Here is a 5,886-nt window from a genome sequence, read left to right on the forward strand (position 1 = left end):
CCAGGTAAAGTTTCCAAACTGTCCTAAAGTCAAACTGAATAAACTCTCTGAACAGCAAACATGCCATGCACATTAGCTTTAGCACACCATAGCCATTAGCACAACTAGGCACAATTTATGTACTATTTTAAACAAGACCATTTTCATAATGTGAGTCTATAAACCTAGCGTTAAAGTCAGTATCGTATTCGCGTTTTCTGATTTGAAACATTTCAAACTGACCTTCAGAGTGGCTCAGTCCACAGACAGAGCAGTAGTTAGAGTTGTAATGGGCTTTTATCTGTGATTAGCCGCTAGCTGCTCTGTCACATTTAAGTCTGTAATGCTTTAAAAGTATTAACATTAATATTCATGCACACCTGCACAGGGAGCGCTGTTGTACCCCAGGACTTCAGGTTTGACTAAGAGCCACCATTACTGCCTGGCATTAAGTTCAGTCTGACGGCAGCGCTGCCCTCCGCTATGTCATGGTTCAAATTCTGCCTGAATTCACCATGGAGAAAAGAAAGCCTTTTAAATAAACAGCCATTTTCAGACATGGATTCTGTTCGAACACCATGCAAAATCATATAGAGATTTTACTGCGGTTCTGTACGCTTCATGTTTTTCATTTATTTAAAACAAAAAGCATATTTTCAATTGAAGTGGACATAATAGTAGAACCATCAACAACCTCAACCAATAAGCACATAAATGCTAAAAAGTAATAAACTAGAGAAATAATGATTGACAAATGTGTACTGTGAGTTTTGGTGTACTGTAACAGGTGTTTCACTGCATAATAGTGTGTAGATATCATGGGTGTTTGTAAAATAATTATTTTATTTAAAAAAATATGTTTTTTAATTATTTAAAATGTATTGTCTAGTAAATAATATTATATTAATTATTTATAAATGTATTTAATGTTATTCATTATTTACAAAAAAGAGAAATATTTACAGATTAAATAATAACAGTAATAATACAAATTATAATATTAAAGGTATCATTTAAAGGTTTCACATTCAGACAGGACTCTATGCTCAGAAGGTTTGGTTAGTATGGCTGCTATAGTATCACAACAGGCCAAGAATCAGCATACAATCAATTAAATCAACCTCTAAATCTAGTGCTTGACTATTTTGCTAGTTCAAGACTTTCATTCAGCTGAAGCTAAGCCAGTCCCTTTGAACGGTCTTTGTACATGACCCATTTCCCATCAGAATAAATCTCAAATTATGCTGACTTTCCCCACTTACAGAAAAGTAATTTTACTGCGGCATTTATAGGTTAAAAACTACCCAATTTCATGTCAAATAAGCTCTCAGGCAGGAAGTGCTGCTAATATTATGTCTTCCATGATGGAGCGAGATGTATTCTTTTATCATCTGCTTCTGAAAAACTAGATTTGTATGACACCTCGCCATCAGGGCATCAGCTTCACGGTCAGGAGATAAAATGGCACTTAGGATAATGTGGTTGCCCTTAAGGTATATGGAGGTGAATTATATTCTGTGATTAATAATCTGGAAATTAAAGACTCACTCATTTTCTAATTTAATTCCATCTCCAATGGAAAAATGTTCACTCTGAGGTAAATTGGCGAATAATGTTGCTAATTCAAATGCAGATGAAATTTCAATTCGGGGTGGCATTGGGAAGTTTGATTGACGAGTCCCTGGTGGATCGTTACCGCCGCCATCCACCATTGCACCAATTCCCCGGCAGTTGTATTAATAACGGAAGCGTTGGACGAAATGAGAGGAGTAGCAGGCGTTCCCCTTGTCACCGACTCATTCACTCGGTCTCATCGCACAGTTCTCTAATCGTATTTCTGCCCTTCAACTCTCTCTCTCGCCACAAAAATAATGAACGACGCAGGGGAGGTCAGGAATCATGGGAAATTGCAGTATTTGCTCTGCATTTCACAGCCCACTGTTTCTAATTATTAGCATGTATAATTACTGGCGTCTGTCTCAATGTGGAGAGTCAGGAAAAATAAAATGGCTGCTGTAGAGTTGATTTAATGAAGGGTAAATGTCAAGGTAATTACATGGCAGCACAGGTTAAAAGCAACGTTAAATTTCCCAGCAGTGAAGTGACATTCACCTGACAGAGAGTGTCTAGGAGAGAGAGAAAGAGTCAATATTCAGTATAAACGTTTTGAGCAATACATGTCCATTAATCTCATTTTGAACAATCTGCATGTATTTACAGTAATGGTCCATTCAAATGCTATTTTCTCTGTGTGACTTTTTAATTTACTTTCCATCATACCTGTCTTAAAGATTTATTAGACCTTTTACCCACAGGCTTCAGCAAAAAGAATGGCCCATTCTCATCCTGTTCAATTAAAACAATCAATGACAATGAAAGGCATTTGTTCCAACACATTTAACTCTGAAACCTCTAGTCTCATCACATTATAACCTCTACCACAGCAACACAAACACCATCTTGAACTCTCACACATGGTTGATGCCTGTCCTGTACTTTACAGTTTGCATTTAACTGGCTGTTTTTGCTTTTGTACACTCTGCTTTTGTACAACCTTCATAGGCCTATTTGCATTTCCCCTACACACTGCATCTTCAAATGTAGAATTTGTTAAGACTGATTTATTCAGATACATTTTCCGTTTTTATACCCCAAACAACCTTGCAGAAGCACAAAATCAAGACATTTTACACAAAATAAAGGCGTCTTTGGCACTGTTACAAACACCAATCACTTTTGGCATTTTCGAGAAAGCTGGCGAGTATGTAGCAGGTGTGGGCTGATGGCTTAGACTCTTTCACATTAGCCTGTGTTTAATGGCAAACCCGTACGCTGACTGAAATCTACTGTATGCACCAATGGAGCGGTAAAAGTTTCGCCAGCTTTGTATGGTTTAGTGAGTATTTAGTGATATGGGCAGAGGGTGTGAACTATGCAAAGCTAGGCAAATGATTTAAGCTCTTTTTCATATCTGACTGAGCTTAACTAACCACATTGGTAAATTAATGAGACCTTGTGTTCTCCACTCTCTCTTTCAATGCATGAATTCCTCCACAAGAGCAGAGCAGGAGGAAATACATGTGAGCTGAGCTGCTGGCTATGTTCAGAATAGATTACAAACATACTCTTTATTATTTCAACAGCAGTATACTGTGCAAAGTATGCAAATCGCCATTAAAAAAGTCCCGCCAATCTAGTACTTTTGTACTATATGCAGTATACAACAGAGCATGCTATATCAATAGGCTATCCCACAAATGAATGCAGTGTGCAAAACCATTTCAATCTTTCATTTCTATTGTGTAAAGCACAAACCCTTTTTTAAAGTCTTTTCCTGGACTTATCAGAAAGTCAAAATTAAGACGTTTACACAAATCTGAATTAAAAATGCCAAATAACCATTTTTTATTTCCAAGATGATGGTCATATGTGACTCAAATGCAATGTGATGACTTTATTGTGGAATAATGCCTGCTGTTTACATACTATTTAAAGAAATAGTAAGAAGTACCCATACTAAGAATGCAAAACATATATTTATTTGTTTTCGGCCAATATACTTTATGATCAGTATGTGTCGAAATAGGTGGATATTGTTCATGATCATTTCACATTTAGATTAACATTGCCATCATCTAATGCTCATTTAAATATAATTTTTATAACCAGTAATAATTTAATAACACCGCTAAATATAATAAATATCCATATTGTACATTATAATGTTAGGACGCCTAAATAAGACTGATTTTAGTTTTCAGCGTTTCAGTTTTTATTTAAACAAAATAGTATAGAATTTTATAATATACTATAATATAATATAATATAATATATAATATTTTATTTTAAATTATTTATATTTTGTCTAGATGATTGGCCTAAATAATACATTACTAAAATACTGTATATAAATTATGAAAGATAATTAATAATAAAAATCAATATCCATTTTTATATATGTGCACCCAGAGTAAGTAGTATTCCATTCGGAACAATAAAACCTCTCTAGAAATCATCTAGGGATCATGACGGAAGGTGACATTCCAGACCTTTGCTCCCCGAGCCTCTCCTTCTCTCTCACCATGTAACAGGGTAGCACAATTCTCAAACATCCAATTCTGCCACAATGTCAGAGTCTATTCATTACATTTGGCATGGCAGGTTAGGTGTGCATGAATGAGTGTGGGTGTCAGAAGAGAGGACAGGAGGGGTCATACCTCCCCTAAAAATCTAATAATCCCTGTGGTCTAATGGTCCTCCACCTCCAGCTCTCTTCTTCACTCACACGGCCGGCACTTGAGCCAGCCTGGACCGAGAGAGACATTTTCTCACCTTATTGTTCCTGTTCTTTTCTTTCCCTTTTCTTGCTCAGCTGAACCTCATAGACTGTGAGTGACAGAGTGCCACTAGAGCAGCAGCCGGTGCACAGAAAGATTAGGGCCATGCGAGGTTAAGCCAACAATATGTAGAAGCACTAAGGATTGTGTAGGTTTATACAGACGTAGGCCTATATGACCGTGTGTGTGTGTGTGTGTGTGTGTGTGTGTGTGTGTGTGTGTGTCTGTGCAGACGACAATTCCATCATTGCAACGATCATTTAAAGCATGCCTTGCTGCAAAATCGGTTAGGATTGCATGGCAGATCTCTCTCTTTATTATGGCAGGGTGTGAAGTATTTCTCAATTAGAACTAAATTTGATAATCAGTCACGTAACTTCATAGCCTGCAATGGGTTGTAAACAATATTCTTATTTACAAAGAGAGCAGGTGTAAGATCGTGAACAAGACTCTCACTAAGCAATTCTCTCTTTTAAATACACGGAGAGAAAAAGAGAGAGGCACTTTGTTTTCAGCCTAACGACCCCATTTAGAACATGTCGGCAAAATTAATGCGGAACAAACTCGGCAGTAACCGGGCCGACTAATTTTTGCTCATTTCGCGTGAATTATTGATGACGGAGAAATATACCATATGCTCCCGCCAGAGTAACGCACATCCATTCTGCTGTGATATCAAGCCTGTTTGGTGAAAAGTAGAGGAAACTTATGGCAGTGCTTTGGCGCGAAAGGTAAGTTATAGCCGTGTGTTAATCATGCATAAATCAGGTGTGGTAATTAAACTCCCAGCTGCTGCCGGATGGGGGCGGACAATCTTTTTCTCTGATTCATTTTAATCCAGAGTTTTTCAACCAGGAGGCCGGAGTCACGCCAAATCCTAACCCCATCAAAACTGTACCCAATTGGACCCAAAAGCCATTCCACTGGCTGACTGAACTTCTTTGAAATATACTACTAGGAGCCTGATTACAAAACCTAAAATAGCAATACATTAGTCAATGGAAACCAAAACTGTTTGGTCACCAAAATTCTTCGAAATAAAAAGTCATAGAGGTTTGGAATGGCAAGGGTGAGTAAATGACGACAAGGGCACCAAGGCCCACTAGGTGACCCTAGCAAAGGGAACTGTAAGATGCTGAAATAATATATGATCTTAATTTAATTAAAATGTTAAAAAAGGTAACACTTTACAATAAGTTTACATTTTTTGTTAACATTAGTGTATGCATTAATGTAGTTCTAAAATGTAGTTCTCCAAGTTATCATTTACCAATACATTATTAAAATCAAAGACTGTATCTTTTAATATTATTTAATAGACCTAAGCTGACATGAACTAACAATGAGCAGTTGTATTTTTTATTAACTAACGTGAACAAAGATTAATGAATACTGTAACAAATACATTGCTTATTAGTTAATGTTAATAGATTAACATTAATGGCACCTTATTGTAAAGTGTTATAAAAAAATAAAAGATGAAAACCAGATGAACAACATCTGAACAATATTCTGGTGGGTCCTGCTTCATTCACACAATCCTGTCACTGCAGGATAAATAAGAGCCGTT

The sequence above is a fragment of the Leuciscus leuciscus genome (genome assembly GCF_965113295.1).
Source record: "Leuciscus leuciscus genome assembly, chromosome: 17".
NCBI classification, from domain to species: domain Eukaryota; kingdom Metazoa; phylum Chordata; class Actinopteri; order Cypriniformes; family Leuciscidae; genus Leuciscus; species Leuciscus leuciscus.